This window comes from Lissotriton helveticus, chromosome 6, assembly GCF_964261635.1.
Source record: "Lissotriton helveticus chromosome 6, aLisHel1.1, whole genome shotgun sequence".
NCBI lineage: Eukaryota > Metazoa > Chordata > Amphibia > Caudata > Salamandridae > Lissotriton > Lissotriton helveticus.
In genome coordinates this window covers 1,955,384,784-1,955,402,545 of record NC_136067.1, presented here as the reverse complement: position 1 = coordinate 1,955,402,545, position 17,762 = coordinate 1,955,384,784, and positions in this window count along the sequence as shown.

Sequence of the window (17,762 nt, the reverse complement as noted above, 5' to 3'; positions counted from 1 at the left end):
TGGCGCGGAGGACGGCGGGGGGAGAGGAGTCGCAGGATCTAAACAAGGTCACTGTATGCTTGAGTAAACAGCCGTGTCTTAAGCAATTTCCTGAAGTGGGCCTAGGAGGACACCAATCTTAACTCCACGGGAAGGAAGTTCCAAAATTGTCGGGACAAGGTGGCAAATCTGGATCCGCCATGCTGCTTGTGTTTGAATGTGGGCGTAGCTAACAGATTAGGATGGGAGGATCGCAAATCTCGAGAAGGGATGTAGCATGGGATCCTGGACCATATGGAAGTTGGACTGTTGCCGTGAAGAGCTTTGAAGATGGTACATCCCAGCTTGAAAGCACTCCTCTTGGCCACAGGAAGCCAGTGTAGCTTCAAGAGGTCTGATGTGCTGCCATTTGGGTATATGAAAGATAAGTCAGGCGGCTTGGTTCTGAACCAGTTGGAGGCGTCTGAGTTGGTAGGCTGGTCTATGCCAAAAACAGTTTCAGCTTGCAATGGGATAACGTACTACCCTTCAACAGTGTCTTTGCTATACAATGGGGTCTTACAGTACAAAAAGGAAATGGCCTCAAATAGGGTCCTACTGACAGTGTCTAATAAAACAATGTTACAGTTCTGGTTCATAACATGCATCCCACTGATTAACTATTTTAACATGTGTGTCTCTTGAATTCAACATTATGTTTTAAATGAACATTGAGAAAATAAAGACTAAGCAAATAAAAAAACAGGCTATTTTTATTTGCAGGCCTTGTTGCTTTGTACGTTACAGAATGTACCCATTATGAGGAGAGTAGAGACACCAGCCTTGAGCATAGCTCCCAGAGGTCTAGTGCAGATTCCATGTGAGGACCCTATGACTGCTACGGCTAGCTATCCGCGGACACCTTGAGTAAGGCTGCCCAGGCGCTTGGTTCTAATGCACGCAAGTACCATGATGCTTCGGTTGAGGATTATTACTAAGGGGCTCATTATAATGTCGGCGGGACTGATACCGACAGCACATCGGTGTCGGTCCAATGACTTCTGAAGCAGCGGTCAGACCGCCATATCACAATGTGATCAGTCTGACCGCATGTGCGAGGAACCGGCCGCTGCTGTGCCGACAGGCTCAAGGAGCCCGTCGGCCCTATGGTCGGAATGTAAGCCCTACAATGCGGGCAGTGCCTGCTCAGGCAGCGCTGTAGGGATTACAATGACTTTTTCCCGACTGCCTGTGATTGGCGGTCCGACTGCCATTGAAAGGCTGTCGGAAACATGGGGGTCCCTAGCAGGGCCCCCATCCATCTGCGGAAGCCAGTGGGGCACCACAAGTGCCCCCACAATCATACCTGCCCCATGGCACCTGCCGCAGGGTACAGGGAGGTTTCAAAAATGCTTTTTCCAGGCCACAGCACAAGCCTCAATGCCAATAGGCATGTTTCTGACTTCCTCCGTGGCGGTCGAATCCTAATTTGGCGGTCGGGACTGCCAGCTACCTGTCAGGCAGTCCCTTTACCGCAATGATGCACGTCAGACGCTCGTCCGACCAGCATCATAATTAGGCATAAGTTTCAAGCCTGTTATATTTTATTGGATAATTTTTTTTTTTTAAACATTAATTTTGGGTTATTCTGTGTGGTACTAGGGATATGAAAGCCTGCCAAGTGTTACTTCGGGTATCTGTACACCTGCCTATAGGTATTTTTCACCTATACATATATGTCCATTTTGGCTGTGTATGTCCATCCTGTAGTGCAGAGTATGAGCGAGGAGGTCACTTCATTCAAAGCTGAACTTGGGTCCCTGTAGTCTGCCGGAACCCTGGGCTTGCTCAGACTTTTGCAGGCCTGTCATGGCGAAGCTATAAATTAATTATCCCGTCTTAATTAATATCCAACAGGATTACAAGCAAATTAGGAAGTGTGCTGTGCATGTCTTAATTGAAAAAAGATTGTCTCCATCCAGGGACGTAGGCATTATCCGAGGCAGGAAACCGAGGCCTGGAAAGCACTCACATTTCCGCCCACAGATACTGCGGACTTTGTAACGAGTACATTCCTAGAACAACAAAAGCAACATTTATTAAATCTGATTCACTTACGAAATCTAGAATTAGCAACAAACTGATGCAACTCGTAGGAGATAAGACTAAAACGCTAACAGGTCATGGTTTATTTTTAGAAACATTGGGCCATATTATCAAGAAAGGGCGATACATTATCGCCGCTTTTATCGGCAAGAAACTGCCGCTAAAGCGGCAATAATGGGCTTGATAATATGCCCTAGTGAATTCCCATAGAAGCCCATGTTAACACCAGAACCTGGGCTACTATGGGAATTCACAAGGGCGTATTATCAAGCCCATTATCGCCGCTTTAGCGGCAGTTTCCTGCCGATAAAAGCGGCGATAATGTATCGCCCTTTCTTAATAATATGGCCCATTGGTTTTTTTTTTTCGGAGGTTTGGAAATCACTAACAAATATTGAAAACAAAAACATGGAGTAAATATTATTAACCACTCTTCCTGATTTTTTGTACTAACAAAAAGATGAATTTCGGAAGCAAAATATGTATTTCTGTAGCAAAAGTGGACGTGGAGGGAAAGGAGACAAAATCAGACATCAGGCGCGGGTTCAGCAACGCAATTGTGGGTAAGTGATGTGGTAGGACGGAAAGGTGGAAAGGGAGCTGGGTGCTATTACCGGGGAGAGGTCCTCACTTTCACAAAGATGTCGACTGGTGCTGGCAACAGGAAAGTCTAAGGGCCAGATGTACGACCCGTTTTTGCATGCGCAAACGGGTTTGCGACCTGTTTGCGCATGCAAAAACATACAGGGCCATGTACAAAGACTATTTAGCAAGTCACAATTTAATTGTGACTCGCTAAATAGGATTTGTGACTCGCAATTAGGAAGGGGCATTCCAAGGGCATCCCTTCCTAATTGTAACCCGCTACCCCAAGTATGAATGTTTTACGACCACAATTGTAGTCATAAAACACTCGCAATTTACGGCCCTCTTCTAGAGGGTGGTAATGCACTTGCAAATGGGACCCATTCCCCTTTGCAAATGTAGGGAGAAATATTTTTATGGGGCAGGCAGTGGTCCCAAGGACCACTACCAGCCCTTACAAAAAAGAAACAAAAACATTATATTTTTTCATTGCAGCCCGAAAATGGGCTGCATTGAAAAGAAAAACCACTGCTTTATTTAAAAGCAGACTCAGACATGGAGGTCTGCTGATCCCAGCAGGCCACTATACCTGGGAGGTCCAGCCATTCACAAAGGGGTAGCAAATTACGAGTGCCTCATGAATATTGATGAATATCATGCAATTTGCGACCCCATTGAGAATCGCTAACAGTGTCTCTGGCACTGTTGTACATGTCATTTTGCGAGTCACAAATTACGACTCGCATTTGAGCGCAGTTTGCGACTCGCAAAATAACATGGTTGTACATCTGGCCCAAAGTGATCAATCAATGCTCTGGAGCATCAACAATCTTTAGAAAACATTTGCACCTCGTAGCTTTGTTTAAATATATATTATTATTATGTTTTTCTGAATTTAATTACATATTTTTATAGATAGAATTTTTTTAATTTTGAAGATATTTTTAGTAAAAAGTATTTTTTGCAATTTTTTACTTGTAAAGGTGTAATTAAATTGGTAATTTAAAAAAATGCAGTATATTTGTTATATTTTATATCTTATATGTATATGTATTTATATATCTGTATATACACATATATACACAGTTTTACATTATATATGTACATAAAAATACATATATATGTGTTTGTTTAAATAAGTATATATTTTGTAATATTATTTAAACATATATATATATATATATATTTTTTTTTTTTATTGATGTTTCGTGTTAAAATATTTAATATATGCAATTTTTAATTATATTTATAGTAAAAAATATATTTTTGTACATATTGTTTTCAATATTAGTGTAAAACAATATTTTTTCAATATTATTTTACTTACTTTATATGTATGGGAAAATTATATTTTTGTGATCAATATTTTTGACACAATATGTATGTATCATGATATTTGAGTTTTCAATATCATGTCACAGAATCATCTATTTAGGACATCTAGGGTGAGATGGTAGGGTTTGTATTGTTACAGGGGATGAGCCGATGATGATTTGATAGGAGAGCTGGCTGTGCGGAGTGTCGGGTTGTGGAGATGGGGAGAGGTGTTATGAAGGGCCTGTTAGTGTGTGGGAGGAAAGTTGCATGAGCGATGCTGGCTACATGAGGAATGTTTCTACTTTAGCAGTTGGATCTGGCGATGTTGCTGTTGAACCCTCTTAGGTGACGTCCTTTCTTAAACCACTAGATTTTCTAGCATATTGGCTATGGCTAGGGCTTGATGGAATTGCATGTTGTATCAGAATGGATGTTCTTGGCTGGACCCAACTCTGATGTCAGTATGGGAATGGTAAGTTCTGCAGAGTAGTTGTCATGGCCTTGGACCAATTTGAAACTTTGGATAGTGTAGCTTAGACTTTGGAAAAACCATTGTTTAATACATTGTTGCTAGGTTGGGGCTAGGTACACAGGGGCATATCTTCAGGGGAGTGCATGGGGCGGAACACCACACAATATGTATTGTCGGTCGGATTATGTATCCCAGGTGACTGGCTGGTTGGTCTGCTGAGCAGGCATGAATTTCGGGAATTTGGGTGGGTGCTCCCTTGGCTTTAAAATCCAACTTTGAGACAGGTCTCAGATTGTGGATGTGATCTGAAATTGTTGTGTGCATGGGCAGGCCCAGCCAGAGTGACCCCAGGCAATGCATCTGAGGCAGCAGTTGTTGGAGTAGCAGACAAGGCTTCTGTGCTTGATCAGGTTCTCTGTCACTGCAATAGCTTTCGTTGTTGACGAAGGAGGTGGGAGTCAGACTTTTCTCGAAGTTCTGAGTCCCCCCAAGGAGTCCATGGTCCATACATCTATCCTGCTCCATCCTTCTTGCAGCCCCTGGGTTCAACATCACATGGGTGCTCTTTTCAACTGTTTTGACTGGGTGTGAGTGTTTGATTGATTCAGATGCTCCGTCCATCACCACCCCCTTTTGTACCGCTTTTCAACTGTAAGGCACAGGGCCTAGCTGATGTGAGCTGCTACTCACTCCCACAAAAAAGGTATTACTCCTACAGTAAGCAGACAAAAAAAAGCTTGATTGTTGGGTGTACGAGCATATGAACGTGAGCGTGCACTTGTGTATTTGAGTGTGCACATGACTATGTGTGCATATATTTACATGTGTGTTTCTACATGAGTGGGACTAGATGTGTATGTGCTCGTATGTGTACATGAGTGCTTGCATGTTTGTGTCTTGAGCACGCATGTGTGTACTTATGTATATGTGTGAGCATGTGAGCACAATCGTGTTTCTGTGTGCAAGCAAGTATTTATGTGTGCTGTGCACATAAGTGTGTATCTTTGTTGTAAGTCTGCATGTGTGTGAGCATTTGATCCTGTGTGAGTATTTGCACATTAGGGCAGGTGTCTGCATGTGAGTGTGTACATAAGTGTGTGAATGCACATTGGTTTATGTATCAGCTGCCCCTTCCTCCTTAGGAACGAGATCAGTAATCCGGTTACTGCTTCTGAAAAGTGTGTTTTTTGCAGCTGAAGCATATCAATGTGTTTTGGTTGTGCACTGCAACCTTGCTCATGAAATGAATGCCTTTAATAATGCATTTATTAAATTCCTCACCCTTATCTGTGACATAGGCAAAGAACTAAGAAACAGTGCAAAAAGTGCCTGCCGTCTTGTAGCATGTGGGTATATCAATATGTATAGAACATTTGCTTTATGTAGAAAAACAAATCAAAAAGAATATAAAATACTAAACAATGCATATATTTCATTATTGTCAATTGTTATTCCATCACTCCTCCAAATTACATGGATTTCTAATTTGTATCCAAATTTAGAATTCCAAAATAAACACTTAGGGGAATATTCTCAAGCCCCAATCGCCAAGGGAACGTCACTTTGTTTGACGTTCCCGTGGTGATAGGGCCAGCGCCCTATTCTCAAGGCAGCGTTAACCCACTTAACGTGGCTTAAGGCTCACGTTAAGTGGCTTAATGCTGCCTTGAGAATAGGGCCCCTTTCACACTAAACTTAGCAAGAAAGGGGGCCTGCAGTGGGTGTTGCAGTGGGAGTATCACCCCATCACCCATTGAATTCGACGCTGTCACCTATTATCACCTATTATCAAGGACGGCGATAATCGGTGGCACCGCCAAACTTAAGACCTGAAAAATCCTGGTCTTAAGGTGGCCAAACGAGGAGAAATGCTTGATTTCTCATTGTCTTTGCTATTTTCATGTGTGCTGCCTTGAGCAGCACACATGGAAATAGAAAAATGCCATGATTTTTTTAGGTGCAGGAAGGTGTCCCTTCCTGTACATAAACAAACCTTTTAAAAATGCCGTTTTGAAACTTACATGTGTGCTGCATGAAGCAGGGGGAAACGCCAGGCTGCACCACATTCTTGAGAATAGGGTGCAGCCTGACGTTTCCGAAGTGGTGGTGAGAGGCGTTAAGACAAGGAGGCTAACGCCTCTCTCCGCCACTTCCTTGTGAATATGCCCCTATTTCTTTACATTACAAATCAAACAGAAATGCATCTGCCCAATGCTGGTGTGCACAGTCATTCGCAACCTTCTTAAGTGAATCTATTGTAAAAATATGTTACTCTATCAAATTGCCTCCATAGCACTGCCAGACATTATATAAACAAAGAACCTCAAAATGTCATATCATTAACAACATTCAAAAGAAACATTTTGGGCTATACCATATCATCGTATTGCACCCAGTGGTCGAAGTGGGCGGGATCGGAAGGGCACGGTGTGTCCCTACTTTTTTTAATTTACCTAAGTCTGTTCCCTTACTTCTTCATTTCAAAAATGTGTCCCAAGACAGCAGGAATGCTCCGAACATAAAAAATATTACAGGATCATCCAGCCCTGTGTTGTGCACATCGAGAAAAGCCTCCGCAGTTGCCAGGATTTCCACCCCCTTCCCCTCTGTATCTGTGGGCAGGGGCCTGCCCAGCAACACTGTAGGAGCAATCAATCAGCACGAAAAAACAGCTACCTCTGATGGCCCGGCTGCTGCAGTGATTTGCGCCTCATTTAGTTAAAAGGCCACATACCTGCCCCCAGTGTCACCAATACAATGGTCACATCAGGACACATTGGCAGCCCCGATGTCCTGATGTGACCATTGATGGCCTGATGTGTCCTTAGACCCCATCTGCCCTTTAGTTTCGGGCTCACCCAGACTAACGATGCCACAAGGAAAGGAAGAGGACTTCATGTGTAATTCGTGGCAGACTGTGCCCAATTCTTGGCGCTTTTTTTAAAATAACTGTGGAACACTTTTAATGTCTTATCAGCTGGTTTCCTTATTATATATCATAAAATGTCTACTGCTCATCTGTCTATGTACAGGGATGTGGTCTTTCTAAAAATACTGTTTACCCTTTTCTAAGGATATACCAGAAAAGCAGCTGGAGCTGTCCAGTTCTGTTACAGCCCCTTGTGGATCCCACCCAGGGTCTGACTGTGAAAAAAAATAAGCCCAGACACCAAGGCCAGGCTGGTCTACTGGGCATTGGAAGGGAGGCTGGTTTTGTTAGTGGAGACGGCAAAACTGACCCCCAGTAACAAACCCTGCAGTTCTGTCCAGCACAATGACTCACTTCTCACTCTCAAAAACGCAAAAACCCCTGCAGTATTCCATGTATACTCAGCAGATTTATATCTCTGGTGGTTGATCTTCCTGTTGGAGAGAGTTTGGAGTATTGTCTATTGACAGTTTTGACTCATCCATTGTACCGCCGAGGGTTAAGATGCCTGTTGCAAAGAACCTGTACCATACAGATCACAGAACTATATTTAATGGGTATAGCTCAGTGGGTTACTGCTTTTGTTACAGAGATCCTTTAGTTACTTGCAGTGCATAGCTTACAATCGTATAATAAATCACGCACCTTGAGCTATGACCTGCCAACAAAGAGCTGCATGCAAACTGCATGGTCAGGGTTTGGTAGTTATGTTTTTTTCCCAGTCATTTATTATCCTAAATACTGCTAAAATTGGTTTGTTTGGGTAGAAACACATTCTTATTAGAAAATCCAACCACTGTGTTATGTTTTGAATCCTGGGGTTGTGCTTCTCCAGATCTTAAAAAAATGCCAACCAGAATTGATGGCATGTGAATCCTAACACCTTGTAGCCCTTTTTGTCTTGTCCTCACGGAAACCTGGATGCACGCCTCCTCAGCACCCGACATCGCCATCGCCATCCCGGACGGCTACAAGATCATCCGGAGAGACCGCGTCAACCAGACAGGAGGTGGCATCGCCATCATTCATAGGAACACCATCCGCATCACGACCAACACCGACGACACCATCGCACCCGCCGAACACCTGCACTTCCAGATCCACGTCAACCCGAAGACCACTCTCAGAGGCACCCTCATCTACAGACCCCCGGGACCACGCACACAATTCAGCGAGGACATCGCCGACTTCATCAGCCCGCTCGCCCTCCCCTCAGCCGACTACATCCTCCTCGGGGACCTCAACTTCCACCTGGAGAACAACGACGACCGCAACACGACCACCGTGCTGGAAAACCTCGCAAACCTGGGACTCAAGCAACTGGTGACCACCCCCACCCACCTCGCCGGACACACACTCGACGCCGTCTTCTCATCCAGCAAAGACATCGCCTTCAGCCACGCCACAGGACTCCACTGGACGGACCACAGCTGCGTCCACTTCACCTTCAGAAGAACGACGACCCACCACCACCAGCAACAGGCTGCCCGAAGAAGCTGGAACAAGATCACAGCCGACCAGCTCACCGCCTCCCTGAGTCAGCACCCTCCCGCCAGCTCAGCGAACCCCAGCCAGGCCGCCGACAACCTCACAAAGTGGATCAGCAACTGCGCGGACGAACTCGCCCCTCTGAGGACCCCGCCCAGCAGACCCGGCAGCAAGAAAGCCCCATGGTTCACCGACGAACTCAAGAGCTCCAAGAAGAACTGCCGAGCCCTCGAGAAAGTCTGGAGAAGGGAACCTACCGCGGGCAACATGACCACCCTCAAGCTTGCCACCCGGAAGCACCACCAACTGATCCGCGCCACCAAGAAAACTGCATTCAAGGACCGACTGGACACCAACGCACACAACTGCAAGGAACTCTTCAACATCGTGAAAGAGCTCTCCAACCCCAACGCCGGTAACAACGACATCACCCCATCGCAAGACCTCTGCAACTCCCTCGCCTCCTACTTCCACAACAAGATCGCAGACATACACAACAGCTTCAGTAGTCAACCATCGCACACAAAGACCGCAGCAACGCCACCCACCACCACCCTCCGCGCCTGGACTCCGATCAGCACCGATGACACCGTCCGCATGATGAACTCCATCCACTCCGGATCTCCGACCGACCCGTGCCCTCACCACGTCTTCAACAAGGCCGACGCTGTCATCGCACCCCACCTGCGGGACATCATCAACACCTCCTTCGACACCGCCACCTTCCCGGAGAGCTGGAAGCACGCCGAACTCAGCGCTCTACTTAAGAAACCAACAGCGGACCCCACCGAACTCAAGAACTACCGCCCCATCTCGCTCCTCCCGTTTCCAGCCAAAGTCATCGAGAAGACCGTCAACAAACAGCTGGCCGCCTTCCTCGAGACGAATGGATCCCTCGACCCCTCACAGTCTGGCTTCCGAGCCAACCACAGCACCGAGACCGCTCTGATCGCTGCCACCGATGACATCCGAGCCCTGATGGACAACGGAGAAACAGCGGCCCTCATCCTCCTAGACCTCTCCGCGGCATTCGACACTGTCTGCCACCGCACCCTAGTGCAGCGCCTCAGCAACGTCGGAATTCAGGAAAAGGCACTGGAATGGATCGTCTCCTTCCTCGACGGAAGAACACAGAGAGTCCGCCTACCACCGTACAAGTCAGAGGCCACCGACGTCATCTGCGGCGTCCCTCAAGGATCCTCGCTGAGCCCCACCCTCTTCAACGTCTACATGAGCCCCCTCGCGCCCATCGCACGCCAACACAACCTGAACATCATCTCCTACGCCGATGACACCCAGCTGATCCTCTCACTGACCAACGACCCCGCCGCTTCCAGAGCCAACCTTCACGAAGGGATGAAAGATGTAGCCGAATGGATGACGACCAGCCGCCTGAAACTGAACTCAGACAAGACGGAAGTCCTCATCCTGGGCTCCTCGCCCTCCGCCTGGGACGACTCCTGGTGGCCCCCCGCCCTGGGCACCGCACCCACACCGACAGACCACGCACGCAACCTGGGCTTCATCCTGGACTCCTCCCTCTCCATGACCAGACAAGTCAACGCCGTCTCCTCGTCATGCTTCAACATCCTGCGCATGCTACGAAAGATCTTCCGGTGGATCCCCACCGAGACCAGGAAGACGGTCACCCAGGCCCTCGTCACCAGCCGACTGGACTACGGCAACGCCCTCTACGCCGGAACCACCGCCAAGCTCCAGAAGAGACTCCAGCGGATCCAGAACGCCTCAGCCAGACTCATCCTCGACATCCCCCGACGCAGCCACATCTCCGGACATCTGAGAGACCTGCACTGGCTCCCCGTCAACAAGAGAATCACCTTCCGTCTCCTCACCCACGCACACAAAGCCCTACACGACCAAGGCCCGAGCTACCTCAACAACCGCATCAACTTCTACGCTCCCAAACGCCACCTCCGATCAGCCAGTCACGCCCTCGCCGCCGTCCCCCGCATCCGAAGATCGACAACAGGAGGAAGGTCCTTCTCCCACCTGGCCGCCAAGACCTGGAACTCCCTCCCGACCGACCTGCGCCTGACCCAAGACCACCTCTCCTTCAGGAAGAAGCTCAAGACCTGGCTGTTCGAGCAGTAGCAGCACCCCCCCCCCCCCCCAAGCGCCTTGAGACCCTCCGGGTAAGTAGTGCGCTATATAAATGTCCATGATTGATTGATTGATTGATAAACATTTTCCAAACATTGATTTACACACATATGATTCATTGTCTCTGTATGTGTGCATGATGTAAAGTGCTCCAATCCTCTCACTGGTATGAGAGGCACTATAAAACAATTTAAATATATGTGAGAGAGGGGCTATGGAGAGATGAGGGGCAGTGTTTGAGGGTGATAGTGAAGGAATCCTTGAAGGGCCCCAAGAAGATTGTCGTATCCTGGTGCACAGTAAGGTCATCATTTGCTGTGCTCTAAAAGCTAATACAATGGAATATATAATACAATGCATTGTAGAATTCACCATTTATATAATTTTTCCAACATTTTTTTGGGGAGAGAACACCCTCTTCCCGTATCCCCTTTGCAATCGCCAGGCTTGCTTGCTGCGTTCGCTCGCATCGCACTGTGCAAGGGATGGATTCAAATTTGCCAGAGCTGCTTTGGGTTCCCAGTTCGGCCCTTTCAGGCACCATATTAAAGGTGCCCCATTTAGCAAATGAGATATCTAAACAAGCATTTGCAAAGCCAATAGGTCTTGCCTTTGGGACCTCTTAGGTTTGTGATTTTTTTGTGATGCTTAACTAATGTACTATTGTGTGGCCACAAAAATTAAGTTGGATGTAGCCTTCACTACCCAAATGAAAATATAATTTTGCCTTTTACTCTCAAGAGTTCTCTCAAGTTTTTATGAGGGTAGGAGAGTTAGCAAGCCAGCCAGTTCAAAAGGTATCGTTAGCAGGACACTTACAGCCTGATTCATGTACATGCCGTTTTGCGTGTCCCTAATAGCGAATCATAGCGACTCGCTATTGAGGACACGCAAAACGGCATTCATGTAGGAATTGCTAATAAAATAGCGATTCCTACATGTTCTTTATTTGCGAGTAGCAATTTGCTACTCGCAAATACTCCCCATTCATTCCTATGGGCCAAGAGGCCCATAGGAATGAATGGGGAGTATCCCTTATTTGCGAGTAGCAATTTGATACTCGCAAATAAGATAGCGATTTTAAGGGTGCCAGGGGTGTCCAAAGGACACCCTGTAGCACCCCTAAAATGCACATTTGAACAGGTGTTGCGCACACACATGTCCAAAGGACATGTGTGTGTGCAACATGCAACTTAGAAAAATGCTTTTAAAAGCATTTTTCTGAGTTTTTGCTATTTACCGACAGGTCTGACCTCTCGGTAAATAGTGGCCCCAAAAGTGCAAAATCGCAATTTCCTGATGTGTCATGAATAGCATTTGAGGAATCTCTATTAGAGATTCCTTAAATGCCATTCCTCGCAAATATGCGAATTCTTAAATAGCGATTTTTGCATTTGGGATTGTGAATACCAAATGCAAAAATCGCACTCGCAAAGGGCCAGATTCTCAGAATCTGGCCCTTTTGCGAGCGCTATTGCCTACATGAATCAGGCTGTTAAATACATATTGTCGATGTGTTCCATTGGGCCTGGAGACACAGCCAAAGTGCTAATAAGTCCCGACCCTCCTGCGGAAGTCCAGGGAGTTTTGCAGACTCACCTTCCCAAAAACCCGCTCTGCAGTAATCTGGCGTCGCACACCTGAGGCGCACTCGGTGCCTCAGGTGGGGCCCGATGATGAAGCATGCCACCAACTAGGTTGGTGGGTGAGGGCCTTCATACTAAACCAAATGGTTTCCGATGTAGACACATAGCACACAGACATAGCTAGTTCTCTTTGATTAACCACTATATCCCAGGGGAAACAAACTAGCTACTCTAGTTTCTCTCTCTCTCCTTGATTAACAGAACTTGTAAATAAGGCCCCATTCACGCATTGCTCTGTGTAAAAGGTGCGTTCCATGGGTGTTGCTGTGGATGTTCCCACGCAACAATCGTGGAACCTGACGCATTCCCAGATTCACAAAATTTCGTAAGCCTGGGAATGCGTCAGATTCCTACGCATCCCCAGGGGAGGCGTAAGGGAAGTTCATCGAGGAGAAATACCTTTATTTCTCCTTGTTTTTAGGTCTCGCCTAGGCAGCGCTTGCTCTGTCTCTTTGACACCTGCTGTATTTAGGATATGACCGAAAAACCAAACGGGGTTTGGCTCTAATCAGCACGGCTGAGCCCAAACTCATAACAACATAACCAATTGCCACTACTGATGTATAGTTAAAATCTTCAAAGAACAGTGCATTGAGATGAAACAATGTCACTACATATCTCTTTTTCCGCATGAATTAAATCTCAATTTATTACCATCAAATTTACAAAAATATATCCAGACACAATCGAAAACATTTAAATCTACTGGACAACACCAAACATTTTTTGTATCCACATTATTTTGGAAAACATTTCCTCCCTCTAACTCAAAACTCCTCATTCATCCCCTTCACTCAAACCCATTCTTACAGCCAATCTACTCATCCACTCATTCTGTTCATCATACAAACCAGCACACCCACCCACGTCCCGCCCTACCTTGTGTGAATTCAATTTGAACAACTGTGCAAACAAATTTCAATTCAAAATATTCCTACGGACAAACAGAAACAATATTTTCTTAACTTCACAATGTTATATTTTATCCAAATACAACACTTGAATGGCCTACAAAAAGGTCGACACGTTTCGAACCCCACCAAATACGGGGTTCTCTTCAGTACCAGAACGCTTGTTCCCTTGTGAGATCAGCCGATCTCTACTGTGTGAAAAGTCCACTCAAATTCCAGGTTCGTAGATAATATGGTGCTCAGTTCACAGTCAGCGGTTATTACTCCTTTGTTTGTTTAAAATTGGTGAAATGTCCAACAGCAAAGCCACAGGCTTTTGGCTTCACAACGGCAGATGCCTCTTTTATTTTCTATTTCAAGCCTCGCCTCAATGGTTTCTTCAATGTAAGTGCTTAGAGATGTGATATTTCTGCAACTTTGACCTTCAATGAATCCAAAAGCCTGTGGACTAAGCACCATATTAACTATGAACCTGGCATTTAAGTTTGTGATTTAATTCATGCGGACAAAGAGGTATGTAGTGATATTGTTTCATCTCAATGCACTGTTTTTTGAAAATTTGAACTATACATCAGTACTGGCAATTGTATTCAGGATATGGGCATGAAGCTCCTTCTACTTTCCGCCCATCTTTTTAATTGGCTCCTGTCACTGTCCTTTGCAAATGGTTGTTTTTTATTGGTCAATTAGCTTAGTAGTCCCTCCTTAGTCCCTCCTTGGAGTGGTGTGGCTCACCGGTTAGAGGCGGCAGACCCGGAAGCAGAGGATGGCCCGGGGCCAGGGTTCTATCCCGACGCGGCAGGGTCGTGGACCAGGGTCAGCGGACTCGATAATTCTCGCCTCGGTGCCTACTCTAACCAGGGATCACACTCGGCAACTCTGGGCATTAGCTTGCCTCATCTCCACAACGGCCCCCCACATACGCCGGGGATGCCTGGTTTCACCTTGGAGATACCCAGTAGGGACCATCTCACAGGGAAAGCCAGGACGGGTTCCCCAGCGGTCTACAGCGCAGAGATACTCATTCGGGAGTCGATTCTAGCGCTTTAGAAACCCACAATTAATTAATTTAATTAGTACCGTCTTTTCTATAATTGTTACCTCCCATGAAGACACCCACTGTTGCATGTGTTATTACTCAGTAGGTTTTATTTACAGCCTACAAGCACTATTTTCTTAAATGTTTTTTTTCTGCCTGCTGTTGCAGGCACGACACGATCAGTGACACACAGAGCACTTCCAGCACGGCATGCCCAAGGCTAGGCTTTAGCTTTAATTACGGCGACCATGCCTTTCTTTTATTCTCCACTGTGCGGCTCACAGGGTGACTCTCACTTTCCCACACACGGGCCCCGTAACTGAGGCACAGCAATACAGCCAACAACTTCTGCAGTTCCGTAGTGTTGTCAGCGGATGTGCTGTGCAGCACCACTTCACAGCACCTCCCATAATTTTTCACAGCGCTGGCCCCGTACCTGAGGCACACCAACATCGCCTTTCTGTTTTTATTTGCGGCGCCAAGCGCTGCTGCATGCTATGTTTTTTCTGTTTCTTTACCTTTCTTACAATGTTGACACCCGTGCTTTAGCTATAAACATCTAAAGTGCAGATGCTGTGATTGCTTCAAAAGTAAATAAATAGAAAAAAAACTGCGTCCCCATCATTTTCATTTCCTGTTTTTTTTAATTTTGAAGCAATCGCGGTACCCACACTTTAGCTTAAGATGTTTAAAGCTAAAGCGCGAGTGCCACCCTTGTAACAAAAGTCAATAAATAGAAAAAAATGCAGCCTCTGCCTGTTTATTTTCGATTTCTTTACTTTTGTTACAATCACGGCACCCTCTCTTCAGCTTTAACCATCCTAAGCAAAAGCGCTGATGCTTTGATTAGTTCCAAAATAAAGAAATAGAAAAAAACACATTTGCAATGGAATAGGGACTTCAGTCAGAGACTTGCCTTTATCTTAAAGGAGACATAAAAACGGTGTTTGTGTCATAGAGGGTAAAAGTGTTTAAAAGTTCTTATTGTGCGTGTATTTGACCTCCATGTGTGTGTGTTTTTTCCCTCATTCCTGCTGAGACACTCATGTTACTGGGCTTCAGGGCAAATGGGATTATGTTTGACCCTGTTTGCAGTTCAAATCACCAGTCTTCTGCTTGACTAGGTAAAAACATTTGCATTTATAATGAGAATAACTCCAAATCAAACAAATGTGAGACCTATTGCATTTCCAATGCTTGTTCGTTCTAAGAGTCAACATTAAGGACATGTTCCCCACCATCTTTCAGGTAAGACCAGCATTTGCAATGCTTGTTCCTTTTTCTGTGTGTGCTGCAGCACACATAGAAAGAGGAAAACCACTCTCATGATTGTCACTGTGAAGGAAGGTGTCTCTTTCTGCACAAAAGCAATCAACCCTACAATACAGACACCCTTGCACCATAGCGCAAGAGTGCCTACGATGGCGCATGCCAGCCCATTGTGCGCCAGCGCCGGGGGAAAAGGACAGAAATGCGCTGTATCTTGTTGCTTGGCAGTTCGGGCTGGACTGTTCCCATGAGGCACAGGGTCAAGACTGATTTGCATATGGCCATGTCTGAACTGGGGTTGCTTTGTGAGCAAAATAACGATGGATTAAACCCACATCTGTGACTGGGGGTGAATGTTTTGCCATTGTGCAACATTCCATCCTCCATCTTGTGTGTTTCTCTGTATCTTGTAGGTACGGCGCATTCCTGCCCTTTTCTTTTGACACACGGCAGCACAGCAGGAAGGCTTTCTGCACTGCTGTCCGTCATAAAATTGTAAATGGGGCCCTTTGCCTCTAGTCTGATGGGGGCCTGGTCCCTGGTCAGGCTTTTTATGCTTGAGGGTGTTACTTTCATGGTGGAGTCATTTGTAGGTGATGCATCTGGTCCTGATGATGATAAACTTCAGTTGAGGAGATGCAGTTGAAGTTCTTTGAGCCCTGGGCGAGTAGTAGGGTAAGAAAGTAGAGCGATTAGGGTTCATACAGGAGTTGTGTTGGCTGGCCTGGTTGGCTGTGGTCCTGATGGGAGCATGCAGGTGTGTGGGAGGCACTCTGTGGCTATCATGGTTACCTATTCAAACAAGCTGCAATGACCTGCTCTTTTCCAAGAAACTGTGGAACAAATCTTGAAAGGACTGGGAGTGCACTTAACCACAAGGGTTGCCTCCACCAGGATAGCATTTCTTGGTAAATGACTTCCTGTGAAGGTCGTGTGTAGGGAGATTACAGGAGGCTTAAGCACGGTCAGGCTGGTTGTACAGTGACCGGGTGCATATTACCTAAAATACATTCACTTACAACAGCAGCCTCTCCAGCTGAAAGGTACAGCTACCTGCAGCCAGAACTCCTATCAGGGGAGGTAGAAACACAGAAAGGATGCAGGAGAAACCAGGAACAGGAAGAAAACAACGTAAAAGGGGGGAGGCAAAAACAAGGTACAGATGCCTGAGGTCTCTTGTTAATATAATGAGCAACTAAAAAACAAAAAGATCAAATTGAAGAGGCGTCATTCCGGAGAGCACATTTTCAATCAACAAGGCCGATGCTAAAAGGCTCCAGCCGGCTCCTGCAGTAAACAAAGTACAGCTCGTCACAGGCAGAGACGTGCAGATTTTGGCCCATTTTCCTCGGTACAAAAGGTGATGGTTCATGGTGTTATTAATTGTGCAAAAATATTCATCTAACAGAAATCAATCTAATTTCAAGAATTGTGCCTTAAAGTGAGCATAACATTGAGATGGGCGAGCTAGTGGATAAATACCAGGACATAAATCCATGCATACACACACACACACACACTTGGAAACATGCACCCAGACATACATGAATACGAAATATTAACTTCCATATAAATCCAGCACTTATAGCTGGGGTACCTAGAGAGGGGTGCCGCTCGAGATAGTTGTTTGACCTGGGGATCTTCAGCACGCTACAGGAGTAGCTTACCTAGTCCCTGCCTTCCAGGAGCCTTGGGCGGAGTGAGAGCGTCCCCGGAGGCTGGCCGCAGTGGAGGTGAGAGGCACGGCGAGCGGGACTGCGAGGACCAGCATTCCTGCATAACATCGCCAGCTGGTTCCTCTTCCCGCCCGCGCCGCGCCCCCTCCCAGTGCCACGCCCCCCACCTGAACGCATTTCACCTCTCGCGGCCCCCGCTCCGCGGGAGCCGCTCGAGATAGTTGTTTGACCTGGGGATCTTCAGC